The sequence below is a fragment of the Thalassophryne amazonica genome, chromosome 10 (assembly GCF_902500255.1).
Source record: "Thalassophryne amazonica chromosome 10, fThaAma1.1, whole genome shotgun sequence".
Taxonomy (NCBI): Eukaryota; Metazoa; Chordata; class Actinopteri; order Batrachoidiformes; family Batrachoididae; genus Thalassophryne; species Thalassophryne amazonica.
The window spans coordinates 106991917-107008452 of record NC_047112.1 but is presented as its reverse complement, the minus strand read 5'-3'; the positions used below and the strand labels follow the sequence as shown (position 1 = coordinate 107008452).

The 16536-nt window shown below is 39.0% G+C and overlaps 1 protein-coding gene across 2 annotated transcripts in view; it reads right to left on the bottom strand.

The window, feature by feature from the left end:
* Positions 1–16536, bottom strand: part of hdlbpa (high density lipoprotein binding protein a) — a 60379-nt gene that overhangs the window by 39662 nt on the left and 4181 nt on the right. For both annotated transcript variants that reach the window (XM_034180695.1, XM_034180696.1), the window contains exon 2: positions 7573–7644. The gene's annotated coding sequence lies outside the window, so the exon portion shown is untranslated. The remainder of the gene's footprint in view (positions 1–7572; positions 7645–16536) is intronic.

Sequence of the window (16536 nt, the reverse complement as noted above, 5' to 3'; positions counted from 1 at the left end):
CGACTGGGTGACTGTGAGGAAGAAGCGCAGTCCTAAACAGAAGCCCCGTGTACACCGCCAACCCGTTCACATCTCTAACCGTTTTTCCCCACTCCGCCGAGGATCAAACTCTGGTTATTGGTGACTGTTTTGAGAAATGTGAAGTTAGCAACACCAGCAACCATAGTCAATTGTCTTCCGGGGGCCAGAGCAGGCAACACTGAAGGAAATTTGAAACTGCTGGCCAAGGCTAAGCGTAAATTTGGTAAGATTGTAATTCACGTCGGCAGTAATGACACCCGGTTACGCCAATCGGAGGTCACTAAAATTAACATTGAATCGGTGTGTAACTTTGCAAAAACAATGTCGGACTCTGTAGCTTTCTCTGGGCCCCTCCCCAATCGGACCGGGAGTGACATGTTTAGCCGCATGTTCTCCTTGAATTGCTGGCTGTCTGAGTGGTTAGGAGAGATGGCATCCATCCCACTTTGGATGGAGCAGCTCTCATTTCTAGAAATCTGGCCAATTTTCTTAAATCCTCCAAACAATGACTATCCAGGGTTGGGACCAGGAAGCAGAGTTGTAGTCTGACACACCTCTCTGCAGCTTCTCTCCCCCTGCCATCCCCTCATTACCCCATCCCCGTAGAGACGGTGCCTGCTCCCAGACCACCAACAACCAGTAAAAATCTCTTTACGCATAAAAATTCAAAAAGAAAAAATATAGCACCTTCAACTGCACCACAGACTAAAACAGTTAAATGTGGTCTATTAAACATTAGATCTCTCTCTTCTAAGTCCCTGTTAGTAAATGATAATTGATCAACATATTGATTTATTCTGCCTTACAGAAACCTGGTTACAGCAGGATGAATATGTTAATTTAAATGAGTCAACAACTGAGTCACACTAACTGCCAGAATGCTTGTAGCACGGGCCGAGGCGGAGGATTAGCAGCAATCTTCTACTCCAGCTTATTAATTAATCAAAAACCCAGACAGAGCTTTAATTCATTTGAAAGCTCGACTCAGTCTTGTCCATCCAAATTGGAAGTCCCAAAAACCAGTTTTATTTGTTGTTATCTATCGTCCTCCTGGTTGTTACTGTGAGTTTCTCTGAATTTTCGGACCTTTTGTCTGACTTATTGCTTAGCTCAGATAAGATAATTATAGTGGGCGATTTTAACATCCACACAGATGCTGAGAATGACAGCCTCAACACTGCATTTAATCTATTGTTAGACTCGACTGGCTTTGCTCAAAATGTAAATGACTCCACCCACCACTTTAATCATACCTTAGAGCTTGTTCTGACTTATAGTACGGAAATTGAAGACTTAATAGTATTCCCTGAAAACCCTTCTGTCTGATCATTTCTTAATAACATTTACTCTGATGGACTACCCAGCAGTGTGGAATAAGTTTCATTACAGTAGAAGTCTTTCAGAAAGCGCTTTAAGGATATGATTCCTTCTTTATGTTCTCCAATGCCATATACCAACACAGGGCAGAGTAGCTACCTAAACTCTGTAAGTGAGAGTATCTTGTCAATAGTTTTACATCCTCATTGAAGACAACTTTGGATGCTGTAGCTCCTCTGAAAAAGAGAGCCTTCAATCAGAAGTGCCTGACTCCGTGGTATAACTCACAAACTCGCAGCTTAAAGCAGATAACCCGTAAGTTGGAGAGGAAATGGCGTCTCACTAATTTAGAAGATCTTCACTTAGCCTGGAAAAAGAGTCTGTTGCTCTATAAAAAAAAAAAAAAAGCCCTCCGTAAAGCTAGGACATCTTACTACTCATCACTAATTGAAGAAAATAAGAACAACCCCAGGTTTCTTTTCAGCACTGTAGCCAGGTTGACAAAGAGTCAGAGCTCTACTGAGCCGAGTATTCCTTTAACTAGTAATGACTTCATGACTTTCTTTGCTAATAAAATTTTAACTATTAAAGAAAAAATTACTCATAACCATCCCAAAGACATATCGTTCTCTTTGGCTGCTTTCAGTGATGCCGGTATTTGGTTAGACTCTCTCTCCGATTGCTCTGAGTTATTTTCATTAGTTACTTCCTCCAAACCATCAACATGTCTATTAGACCCCATTCCTACCAGGCTGCTCAAGGAAGCCCTACCATTAATTAATGCCTCGATCTTAATATGATCAATCTATCTTTATTAGTTGGCTATGTACCACAGGCTTTTAAGGTGGCAGTAATTAAACCATTACTTAAAAAGCCATCACTTGACCCAGCTATCTTAGCTAATTATAGGCCAATCTCCAACCTTCCTTTTCTCTCAAAAATTCTTGAAAGGGTAGTTGTAAAACAGCTAACTGATCACCTGCAGAGGAATGGTCTATTTGAAGAGTTTCAGTTAGGGTTTAGAATTCATCATAGTACAGAAACAGCATTAGTTAAGGTTACAAATGATCTTATGGCCTCAGACAGTGGACTCATCTCTGTGCTTGTTCCGTTAGACCTCACTGCTGCTTTTGATACTGTTGACTTATTACAGAGATTAGAGCATGCCGTAGGTATTAAAGGCACTGCGCTGGTTTGAATCATATCTAATAGATTACAATTTGTTCATGTAAATGGGGAATCTTCTTCACAGACTAAGGTTAATTATGGAGTTCCACAAGGTTCTGTGCTAGGACCAATTTTATTCACTTTATACATGCTTCCCTTAGGCAGTATTATTAAACAGAATTGCTGAAGTTTTCATTGTTACGCAGATGATACCCAGCTTTATCTATCCATGAAGCCAGAGGACACACACCAATTAGCTAAACTGCAGGATTGTCTTACAGACAAAGACATGGATGACCTCTAATTTCCTGCTTTTAAACTCATAAAACTCAAGTTATTGTACTTGTCCCAACAAATCTTAGAAACATATGAATAATCAGGTCCCATCTCATCTTAGGGACCTCTTAGTACCATATCACCCCAATAGAGCGCTTCGCTCTCAGACCGCAGGCTTACTTGTAGTTCCTAGGGTTTGTAAGAGTAGATTGGGAGGCAGAGCCTTCAGCATTCAGGCTCCTCTCCTCTGGAACCAGCTCCCAATTCAGATCACGGAGACAGACACCCTCTCTACTTTTAAGATTAGGCTTAAAACTTTCCTTTTTGCTAAAGCTTATAGTTAGGGCTGGATCAGGTGACCCTGAACCATCCCTTAGTTATGCTGCTATAGACTTAGACTGCTGGGGGGTTCCCATGATGCACCGAGTGTTTCTTTCTCTTTTTGCTCTGTATGCACCACACTGCATTTCATCATTAGTGATTGATCTCTGCTCTCCTCCACAGCATGTCTTTTTCCTGGTTCTCTCCCTCAGCCCAACCAGTCCCAGCAGAAGACTGCCCCTCCCTGAGCCTGGTTCTGCTGGAGGTTTCTTCCTGTTAAAAGGGAGTTTTTTCCTTCCCACTGTCGCCAAGTGCTTGCTCACAGGGGGGTCATTTTGACCGTTGGGGTTTTTCCGTAATTATTGTATGGCTTTGCCTTACAATATAAAGCGCTTTGGGGCAACTGTTTGTTGTGATTTGGCGCTATATAAATAAAAGTGATTTGATAAATCTCATTGGAACGGCACCAAACAAAAGTTCCAGCATCACCTTGCCCAATGCAGATTCGAGATTCATCACTGAATGTGACTTTCATCCAGTCATCCACAGTCCACGATTGCTTTTCCTTAGCCCATTGTAACCTTGTTTTATTCTGTTTAGGTATTAATGATGGCTTTCATTTAGCTTTTTTGTATGTAAATCCCATTTCCTTTAGGCTGTTTCTTACAGTTCGGTCACAGACGTTGACTCCAGTTTCCTCCCATTCGTTCCTCATTTGTTTTGTTGTGCATTTTCGATTTTTGAGACATATTGCTTTAGGTTTTCTGTCTTGACGCATTGATGTCTTCCTTGGTCTACCAGTATGTTTGCCTTTAACAACCTTCCCATGTTTGTATTTGGTCCAGAGTTTAGACACAGCTGACTGAACAACCAACATCTTTTGCAACATTGCGTGATGATTTACCCTCTTTTAAGAGTTTGATAATCCTGTCCTTTGTTTCAATTGACATCTCCCGTGTTGGAGCCATGATTCATGTCGGTCCACTTGGTGCAACAGCTCTCCAAGGTGTGATTACTCCTTTTTAGATGCAGACTAACGAGCGGATCTGATTTGATGCAGGTGTTAGTTTTGGGGATGAAAATTTACAGGGTGATTCCATAATTTATTCCTCAGAATTGAGTGAGTCCATATTTTTTTTTTCCTCTGCTTGGTCTAAAAATAACCGTTACTGACTGCCATAATTATTTTTCCTGATTTCTTATAGTGTTTCTTAAAGCCAGAAAGTTGCCATTTTAAATGACTTTAGTTTTGTGTCATGTCTGTGATCTGCTTTTTTTCTACAAAATTAAACAACTGAATGAACATCCTCTGAGGCCGGTGATTCCACAATTATTGCCAGGGGTTGTAGTAAGGAAAACCTGCAGTGTCCCACCCCTTCATGACACGATTGCCCACCCCTGGTATATAATCTTAGCTGCCAGTGTTCCCCATGCTTCTCTATCTTACAAAAGACTGAAAAGATTATAGCAGCTTTCTTGGACCCTCTGTTCAGACCGCAGCTTGTTTTTGTTTGTGTGCTTCACTGTCCCTACATTTTGAGGACTTCAGCCTGCTGGCTGGATGTTATCGATGACCGGTTTTGGCCCCCGGGCCATACATTTGATACCCCTGGTTTAAAGTACAATGCCATTGTGCTATTTTGAATGTTGCTGTTGGGCTGTTATATTTTTAGAAAAGTTCTGTTATACATAATATTTGAAAAGCTTAGTGTTATAGTTCTGTTATAGTATTTGAAAAGCTCAGTGTTTGACAAGTGCCGTTATAACATTTGAAGAAAGTTACATTTGGAAAAATGCACTTTTAGAATATTTGAAGAAAAGCACTACAATATATGAAGAAAAGTGCTGTTATATTTTATGAAAAGCACTGTTACAATATTTAAATTAAAGTGCCATTATAATACAGGGTGAACACAAAAACACTCCTTGGTCTGAAATATTTTTAATATCAAAAGTTACATGAATATTTTTACAATTTTGAAGAAGAATCTGCAACAGAGGAAAAAAAGAGTTTCTATAACTAGATACCAAAATTGTGAAATTGTTCATGTAACTTTGATATTATAAATAATTTAAACAAATAAGTGTTTGTGTTCACCCTGTATTTTAAGAACAGTTCTACTTTGAAAAGCTGACATTTTCCATTGTACATACATGTACAGTAGCTCAGTTTGTTCAAAACATGTTTTAAAAACAACCTGTTCAGATGTCAACTTTTGTAAATGTTTATTCTTCTGTACTCAAGTTGTGATTTGTGATAAAAGTATATTATCTGGTTACATCAATCAAAATAAAATAGCATAATTTACATAATTATAATGAGTAATAAAACATGATACAACTGATTTAATTTTAAATGGTAGAAACATTAAGGTCTACTTATATTTTTCATAACAGTAACTATTACAAATATTAGATTTACTTAATATTTTCATGTTTGATTTTCCTGCCTATGGAAAAAAGTCATTTAATTTTACTTGATTTGTTTGCGTAAATACATCTAAATTAAATTAGCATAACATTTACTTAATATCTTCATGAACTTTAAGTTCTTTAGTAAGTACATTTTACTTGATAGTGCCAAGTAAGTTGAACTTGATATTACAGAAGTAAAATTTACTTAAAAAATGTTAGTGCAAATTGTTATGAGGATTTAATCAAGTAAATCTTACAAGTTTGTTTTTTCAGTGTACTAAGTATGCTCACAGGCAAATGACGTCACCGACAGGTGTGGAAAACTCACGCATGCGCGCGAGGGTTCAAGCATGTCTGACGTAAAAACATATGAATGAAATCCATATAGTTTTTGAAAAAATAAAAAGGACCATTACTTTATTGACAGACCTCATAGTTAGTGATATTATGCTCGAAGCAGATGGCTTGACACAGTATCAATTTTTCAAATGATGAGCCACCAACTTCTGTGCCGTGTCAAAGCATTTTCTCCAAAACTAAAATTCTCATTTTTACCTCCGCCAAGGAGGTTATGTTTTCGGTTGCGTTTGTTTGTCTGTTTGTCAGCAGGATAACTCAAAGTTTTGAACGGATTTTGATGAAATTTTGTGGAGCGGTTGGAAATGACAAGAGGAACAAGTGATTAAATTTTAGTGGTGATCCGGATCACGATGCTAACGCATTAGCATGTCTATGGCATTTTCAATGTTAAAAGTTAGCATTAAGCAGTTGCAGCTGTCATCACGTTGGGGTGTATGTTTTCAAATTGTAATATTTCTTAAATTTATTTGTTTATATATTAATAATCTAATTATTATATACAATTTTAGAGAAAGACAAAAAGAAATAGATCACTGTGCCAAGGAGGGAATCTCTTTAGGGTCAGTGACCCTATGGCCTTGTTTAGAGAAGTGTTTCATAAATGTTAAAAATTCATATATTTGTAGTTTAGTTGAATAATAAATTGAATTTTGTCTCTTATTTGTTTTTGTTTATAAGCACATGCAATATCAATATCACAGCTCAGATGACAGTAGCTTCTGGGAGAGGTGCAAGTTGCAATAAACTGATGCCAAGCGCTAAGGATACATGCTATCCAGTCACAGCAGATGAAACTTTTTTTTACTACTGAGCAAACATTGTTAGACTTTTTTAGGTTCAATGATTCCACGGCATGTAGATGTTATGGCGTCAGTGACCCCATGGCCTTGGCGGAGGTTTGCACTCTGAGTCCTTCTAGTTTTAAATAAAACCTTTGAGGTGCCCAAATCCCCATCATTTTGTACAACTATTGCCATAACAGTCCCTAACTGCACAAGCATTTCTCAATTCTTATTTATTGCACACAGTATGATGGCACAATCACATTATAAATATATGGTAAATGGACTGCATTTATATAGCGCTTTTTCCATCTGTATCAGATGCTCAAAGCGCTTTACAATTATGCCTCACATTCACCTCATATAGGTATATTATTAATGTTTTAAAAGAAAAAAATAGTCAAGAATTTCAACCAACCATTATTTAACATACTTAACAGTGCCTGTTTCATGACATCTTGTTGCCCTTTATTGTTCCATGCATGTGCTATGCTTAAGATTGGCCAGCAGATGTCGCCACATACAACTACATCAAATGCTTCTAAACCACTAATATTGATTCAGTGGTTTGAAAAACTTCAGGTTCTCCACCACTACAAATAGTTGTTTGTGTCAGGGATTTCCCCCAGAGATCAATTTGATCATACTTTAAAGAGGATCAGCCCAAGTGTACAAATTAAGGATGGTCGTGATCTATTTGTATGTGTAAAATTTAACATGTCCATGCCTGGGGTGAAGGCAGGCACATGAGTGCAATCTCACAGTGTCTTGCTGGTTGTCTCAGAGGGGCCTGGTGGCTTGAGACAACCAGTTTTAATGATGGGCACAAGAGAAAAAAAAAAAAAAAAAGTGATCATTTGTGGAATGTTTAATGTCAACTATCTTCAGTGGTGGAGTGGATGTAAGAACTTACCAGCTAAATGGTCAGTTACCAGATAATCCGTCCTGTAAAGATGCACGTTCCCGTCAGCCTGCCAGCTTTTGGCTGGGGGGGGGGGGGCGACAAAAAACAGTAATTAACACAATATTACCTTGGAGTAAAAAACAAAAAAAAAAAGACACTATAAAAACTCAAACTGCAAAGAGCACTGCACAGAAAAATGTGATGTGCTTAGAAATTAACATTAAAGTGATGTGCTGCTCAGAGTTTAATTTAATGGAATTTAATTTTCTATGAAAAAAAAGAACACTTTCCATACCTAATGAATTTCTAAGGACATGGATCTCATCTACACCTCTCCTCAGTGCAAGGCTTTTGGTCAAAATTTCCAGAAAAGTGGGAAAACATTATTTATGACTGACCAATCAGCACACACACACACAAAAAAAAAAAAAAAAAAAAAAGTGTTCCACATTGTTCAGAGGCATTTCATAGTTATTGCTAACACAATTTTCATTGGTCCCTGTAATGCATGAGTGCACATTTGATTGACTCTCACCCTTTGTGACATGCTACGCACAAACACCAAGTTTGATGGCGTTTATATCCTTGCACACAACATGGTTTTAGCAAACAACTTCACACTGAAACACACGGATGTTAAAGCACGATTGTGTGTCCTGGTACATTTTTTTTTTGGACACACTCTGAACTTTTTGATCTGATAAAGGATGTCACGAGCCCCAATGAGACAGCAGTGCGTCTCGCTGTACATCAGGAAGTGAGTGGCAGCTACTCTTACACATGTGCAATGTAAAAGAAAATAAAGCTGATTAATGTATTACATGTACAGAAGAAATCTGAGTACAGTAAGACTTGCATATAATTGATTCATGTGGACCAGTAAATTTCCGTCAAGATTCAAAATCCATTACATGTATAAAATGGACAAATCTGCTAGGGGTCGAAATACTTTTTTTAACCTACTTGCACTGGTGCTAGTAACAAAAAAAGTTACTTGCACAACCAAAAGTCAGTCTTATATCAACCTTAAAACTCCTCCTCTGATGTGTCAGACTCTTCCTCTCTGGGGAGAGCAGCAGCAGCAACAGAGTTTTTGTTTTGTTTTTTCCATGCAACAAATCGTCCGTGAAGATTATTGACTGGTTTATAACAATTATGACAGTTTGAGGGGAGAGAGCGTGAGGAACTACAGAGCCCTGGAAGTGTTATTGCAAAATGTATATAAATAAATGCCTGCCTTAAATATGTGCATTATAAAAAGATTACATTTGGTCGAGTCACACCCCCCAAGTCCGCTGCGGAGTGGTACCTTAAAATCCTAAAGCCTGATTTATGCTTCAACTCTGTGGCTAAGCAATGACAATGTGCACGTGACCCCATTAAAGTTCTGTCACTTCTTTGTGCAATTTACCACAGGAACAGTGGCTTTTTCTGGATTAATTCTGTCCCTCCACAAGCTCCACTTTATACAATCAACCTCAAAACTAACTGTATATGTGTAATTTCCCTCCATGAACTGCAGGTCATTTGAGTGTCTTCCCCCCCCCCCGACTGTGATGTGAAGTTAGGTCATACTTGCAGACTTTTCTGCCCAACATATCTGATCCATGATCGAGCTGGTGCACCGCAAAAACTTAATATGGGAGAGGAAGGAGTGAAAGTGGAAAAGTGATAAATCACAGCCTTTGCCATCTCAGTCATTTCACAGGTGTGCAGATTCACAACCATGCAAAGGGCTCTGATCTGAAGCCCCCGTCTGTTTTGCCACACTCAGGGATGTGTGTGAAACTTGACACCATATTGCAGTGCAGGCAACAAAAAACATTTTGTTAAGAATCGTTTACATGTCGGTCTGAGCACTGCTTGGGAAAAAAAACAAAAACAAAACATACACCCAGGCAATTAATCAAGGAGTTACACTACCCACTTTCCTCGAATCATGCATGTCAGTGCTAAACTTCATTTTGTAATGGAAATACACTTAGATCAGACAGGACATTTTGTCCAATATAAGCAAAAAAACAGTTATACAAGATCCAGTATATACAGTGTTTATTACATGGAAAACCATACAAAAGCATTGGGACTTTTGTTTTTGTCCAGTGAGTACAAATATCTGGTTTCTACGATGACAGCTTAGGTGAGTTTTACTGTATTGGTGAGAAATCTAAGTAGGTTAATCAGATCAAGCATATCAGATTTTGCCAGTTTTTGTTTATGACCACTTAATCAAATAGCAACTGGATTTCCATGTGCATATAAACAGGCCCTTGTCTCCTTTGCTTAAAATCATAAGACGCACCGAGTCTGTCTTTGCTTATCTAATTAGAAGCGATTTCTGCAAAGAAATTGCGTTTCCTTCATCACTGTGGTAGCTTTTCCTCGAATTTGGACAAGACTACACAGGTGCATTGCCAAAAGAGGCAAAGGGTTAAAAGGGCCACTCCTGGAGACGGGGACAGGTGTGTCTCAATGAGACGCTTGCGTTCGGGAGGTCCCTTCCATAGTTTGCAGCAGTAGCAGCCGGTGAGCATTAATGAGTACTGTCGCTGACATGTCTGCTGAAACAAAGCCGTTCTTCTGAGAAGCAGAAACTCCGTTGTGACCTACAACACAGTGAATTTAAACTAACATTTGAAAAACCACCACATTAAAGACCACAAGGATTTTTTGTTGCCCCCCCGAGAACAGAAAGATGAAAGCAGACGGCAGAAAGGGTGAGATGATTTAAGGCGGGCTTACACTGTGCGAGTTTCGGCCCTTTTTCAGCCGATTTTTCACTCATGCAAGAATTTTTTGGATCGCACCGAGTTTCAGCTTAATCGTGCATCCTGCAGTCTACATGGAGTAACGAGCTGCGTTTAACATCACACGACCACCTCCCAATCAGGAATCATATGGTTGGATGAAAATCAAACCCGTTTGATATTTTGGTCGGCCGTCGTGGCTCGTGAGGGTTCCGTGCTGCTGAAGCAGCGCTACAAGCATTTACACGCTGATTACCTCGCGCACTGTGCATGAGCAAACACCGGAGAGAGCAAACAGTGATCTCATGTAAAGTCTTATGGTTTTTTTTGTGTGTTCCCTTGCAATAACCTAATATCATATTAAAGTGTATGCCTATCAGCACGCACAGTGAGTGGAATCAGGTGGTGGGAGACTGAACGCATATGCGCACACAGCAAACAGCAGGATTTACGACATGAGGGAATAAGTTGCTGCACCTTGCACAGCTGTATGAAATACAGTTTATTTATACAACAGTGCAAGTAGCAACACCTGTTATGAATGTTTGTTTTCTTTTTTTACTGTCCTCATGGATCATGTTGTCTGCTGTGTGCGCGCGCATATACGTTCAGTCTCCCCACCTGATTTCACTCACTGTGCGCACTGATAGGCATGAAATAAATTTTATTTTAAAGAAAAGAAAAAGCTTCCGACGTGTGGTTTTTGAACGTACAATGTGAACAGTCAGATCGCATCAGAGCATCGGGCCGTACAGCGCGAGAACATGAATCGTGCGCCCTGAACTTTTAAGCCCTGCAGTTTTGTCGCACAGTTGGAGCTGGAGCCAAGTACAACGATTGAAAATATCGTACAGTGTATGCCCAGCCTTACCCAGACTGACTCCAAGTATGAGCAAATTAAGCAGTTATTTATTTTTTGGTGGTTTCTTGTTGCATTTTGGAAATGTGCTCCATCCTGAAAATTGTACACATACTTGGGGCGGGTGTGCCATCTGGTGTTGAAGAGATGAAGCTTCAGCCATAGAAAATCAAGAATAATGATGATAATAAAGCAAACGGAGCTCTGGTGCGGAATACTATCGGCAGATAACCAAATACAGGTATTGGGATCGGAAATGAGAGAAAAAAAAAAAGTGAATTATGCACCCCTAGCTGACATTATTCCAATATCAGAGCTCTGTGTTACCACTATCATTGTTGATTTTATGATATTTGTATCCCCAGTTCTACAGCTTCCTGAGAAGGATTTTCTTTAAAAGAAAACCTGAAAGTTCAGCTACAATTTGCCAGAAGTTTGAGTAAGTTCGCTGTATTGTAGGTCATGACGGAGCTTCTACATTTTGGTGGAATGGCTTTGCAAACACTGCACATTACTGTCTTGCTTTGCGGACATGTGATAAAAAGTTGGCCAGTTCCAGTGCTGCTTATGTTAATTCACAGCTGCTCACTGGCTGCTGGGGGGAGAGAATTTCCTGAATGGGGGTGTCTCATTACTCCGCATCTCACTGTGGTGCACCTCCGTTCGGGAGGACTCTTTTGTGGTTTGTAGCCAGCAGGGAATCCTTTCTGGAGAGGTTTCAGCAGGACAAAAAAAAAAAAAGTCAGGCATGGTGCCTGGATTGGAAAACGCCGCAAGTTGTACCAGAAACATCCGACCCGTGAATTACGTCGGTATCAGAACCCGATATCGGATCGGCCCCATCCCTACCAACTGCAATTAGCTAGGTAATAGGATGGATACAGCTTGCAAGCCAAATAAGTGTTAGTCCATGGGCCAATCAGGAATTCAGTACCACTTAAGGTGATGAAATGACAGAATCCAGCCTCAGTGTACCATGGCATACACAAGACTGTAGTACAGCCATCCCAGGATGGTAGCTGTAGCCACGTAGGAATCATTGAAGAATTACAGAGATCAAAATGTAAAAATGCTCCAATCATGTTGAAAACTATCCCACATTTGTCTGATCATAACTACTCCAAACATGTATAGTTTGGACCATCTATGACTGAATGTTCTGGAGTTATGAGGTAAAAACAGCAAAAATGGTGACTAAGGTCAGTTTATAGAGGGATCAAAACTTAAAGTTGCTCAAATTTCAGTAAATGCAAAATATTGTTTGGGTTAGAGTTCTAAAAAGGAATGTTTGCACAATCTGTCATGCTTAGTTATGTTACAGGGTAACATATGTCATAGAATCCAATGGATGACCTGCTTTGATCTTTACTTTGGAGACCAAACATTCAACACAGTCAAAACTATTCCATTTATTAATTTTTTTTTATTTCAACCAATAACTTGCATCATTTTTAACTGAAATTGGAGCAGCTTTACGTTTTGACCCCTGTACAAACTGAAACTGAACTTTTGTCACCATTTTTAAATTTTGACCTCTAATTCTTCATTGACCCCTACTTGGCTACATCTGTCACCCTGGGATGGCTGTACTACATTTTTGTGTAGGTCTTGGTACACTGAGGCTGGATTCTAAGTGTTATTTCATCACCTTAAGTGCTACTGATTAGATCATAACTGATGATTAACTCATTTACTATGTGGAGGACAAGGGTCTGCCTGATAATTTACACTGCATCCAATGGCTGCAAGTATGTTATATTAACTGATCTGTCCATTCCTTTGTTGACAAAAGTATTAAACTTGGGGAAATATCCTTTAAAGAAACAAAACATGTTGCGTGCTTTGTTTTGATAAATTAGTTTGGAAGGTCCTAGGTGTGAATCTAAAAACACCCACTCCTTTTATTATCAACAACACTTTCCTAGGACAGTAAACACTAATCTAAAACAAGTAAATGAATAGGGTCATATAAAATAAGACACAAGCATGCCAAATGAAAGTGCTGATAACATAAGAAAAAGTGAGGCATGGGTTTGAACTCCGCAAGTCTTTTTAGGTGTGACATTCTACAGAAAATGTATTTATAATTTAAGTTTGCACTTTCTACTAGAAAGTTCAACACACTGTGTTCTTTGGTGTGACAGCTGGACTGGCTAAATGCAGTGATCAGGAATGGGGCGCACACACACACACTTATAATGGGATAATTGACAGTTAGTGGCAACAAGTTTAAAATAGTTTTACAAAATGTAGTATTTATATAGTTGCATTTATCAGTACCCCAGATACAGTTGCCTTAGTGGCCAAGCTTGCAGCATTGACGACGAGCCTAAATTATCTTATCTGATAGAACATACTAAAAAAAAAAAACCCACACACATACATTTCCCACCTATCTTTTTTGTTTTTTTTTATGATTAATAAAATCAAAATAAAAATTGATAAAGAATCACTAATGATTAAATGCAGAGTGGTGCATACAGAGCAAAAAGAAAAAGAAACACTCAGTGCATCATGGGAACCCCCCAGCAGTCTAAGTCTATAGCAGCATAACTAAGGGATGGTTCAGGGTCACCTGATCCAGCCCTAACTATAAGCTTTAGCAAAAAGGAAAGTTTTAAGCCTAATCGCAAAAGTAGAGAGGGTGTCTGTCTCCCTGATCTGAATTGGGAGCTGGTTCCAGAGGAGAGGAGCCTGAAAGCTGAAGGCTTTGCCTCCCATTCTACTCTTACAAACCCTAGGAACTACAAGTAAGCCTGCAGTCTCAGAGCGAAGCGCTCTATTGGGGTGATATGGTACGACGAGGTCCCTAAGATAAGATGGGACCTGATTATTCAAAACCTTATAAGTAAGAAGAAGAATTTTAAATTCTATTCTAGAATTAACAGGAAGCCAATGAAGAGAGGCCAATATGGGTGAGATATGCTCTCTCCTTCTAGTCCCCGTCAGTACTCTAGCTGCAGCATTTTGAATTAACTGAAGGCTTTTTAGGGAACTTTTAGGACAACCTGATAATAATGAATTACAATAGTCCAGCCTAGAGGAAATAAATGCATGAATTAGTTTTTCAGCATCACTCTGAGACAAGACCTTTCTGATTTTAGAGATATTGCGTAAATGCAAAAAAGCAGTCCTACATATTTGTTTAATATGCGCTTTGAATGACATATCCTGATCAAAAATGACTCCAAGATTTCTCACAGTATTACTATAGGTCAGGGTAATGCCATCCAGAGTAAGGATCTGGTTAGACACCATGTTTCTAAGATTTGTGGGGCCAAGTACAATAACTTCAGTTTTATCTGAGTTTAAAAGCAGGAAATTAGAGGTCATCCATGTCTTTATGTCTGTAAGACAATCCTGCAGTTTAGCTAATTGGTGTGTGTCCTCTGGCTTCATGGATAGATAAAGCTGGGTATCATCTGCGTAACAATGAAAATTTAAGCAATACCGTCTAATAATACTGCCTAAGAGAAGCATGTATAAAGTGAATAAAATTGGTCCTAGCACAGAACCTTGTGGAACTCCATAATTAACTTTAGTCTGTGAAGAAGATTCCCCATTTACATGAACAAATTGTAATCTATTAGACAAATATGATTCAAACCACCGCAGCGCAGTGCCTTTAATACCTATGGCATGCTCTAATCTCTGCAATAAAATTTTATGGTCAACAGTATCAAAAGCAGCACTGAGGTCTAACAGAACAAGCACAGAGATGAGTCCACTGTCCGAGGCCATAAGAAGATCATTTGTAACCTTCACTAATGCTGTTTCTGTACTATGATGAATTCTAAAACCTGACTGAAACTCTTCAAATAGACCATTCCTCTGCAGATGATCAGTTAGCTGTTTTACAACTACCCTTTCAAGAATTTTTGAGAGAAAAGGAAGGTTGGAGATTGGCCTATAATTAGCTAAGATAGCTGGGTCAAGTGATGGCTTTTTAAGTAATGGTTTAATTACTGCCACCTTAAAAGCCTGTGGTACATAGCCAACTAACAAAGATAGATTGATCATATTTAAGATCGAAGCATTAAATAATGGTAGGGCTTCCTTGAGCAGCCTGGTAGGAATGGGGTCTAATAAACATGTTGATGGTTTGGATGAAGTAACTAATGAAAATAACTCAGACAGAACAATCGGAGAGAAAGAGTCTAACCAAATACCGGCATCACTGAAAGCAGCCAAAGATAACGATACGTCTTTGGGATGGTTATGAGTAATTTTTTCTCTAATAGTGAAAATTTTGTTAGCAAAGAAAGTCATGAAGTCATTACTAGTTAAAGTTAATGGAATACTCAGCTCAATAGAGCTCTGACTCTGTCAGCCTGGCTACAGTGCTGAAAAGAAACCTGGGGTTGTTCTTATTTTCTTCAATTAGTGATGAGTAGAAAGATGTCCTAGCTTTACGGAGGGCTTTTTTATAGAGCAACAGACTCTTTTTCCAGGCTAAGTGAAGATCTTCTAAATTAGTGAGACGCCATTTCCTCTCCAACTTACGGGTTATCTGCTTTAAGCTACGAGTTTGTGAGTTATACCACGGAGTCAGGCACTTCTGATTTAAAGCTCTCTTTTTTAGAGGAGCTACAGCATCCAAAATTGTCTTCAATGAGGATGTAAAACTATTGACGAGAACGTGATGAACGTTACAAAGGTCGGATCTGTTCCAGCTGTGCGTGGCTCCTAAAACCATTACACACACAATATATATATATATATATATATATATATATATAAATAATGATACTTGGAATAATACAATAAAATAAGAAAATGAGGTAGAAATAGAATACACACACCTACCTACATAAGTACATATGCTTATATAAACATGATTGGAATTGAAAAAAGATAGGAGCATCTTATTTACAATATGTGAAGTGGAATTTAGATGCGATAAGGTGACAGTGCTGGGATTTCTAAACGAGTTGTTACTGCACATGATTTGTGGACATATTACTGCATGTGGTTATTTCACAGTGTTATTGTACAGCCTGACAGCAGCAGGGAGGAACAACCTGCGGCATCGTTCCTTCTTGCACTGAGGGTGCCTCAGTCTGTCACTGAAGGAGCTACTCAGCTCCACTATGGTCCTGTGTGTGTGTGTGTGTGTATACATACATACCTACATACATACATCCATACATACATATATAGTCTGTTAGAAAAGTATCGGGCCTTTTAATTTTTTTCAAAAACCATATGGATTTGAATCACCTGTGATTGCATCAGCCAAGCTTGAACCTTCGTGCGCATGCGTGAGTTTTTTCACGCCTGTCGGTTGCGTCATTCGCCTGTGAGCAGGCTTTGTGTGAGTAGTGGTCCACCCCTCTCGTCGTATTTTTATTGCGAATAAATATCTGA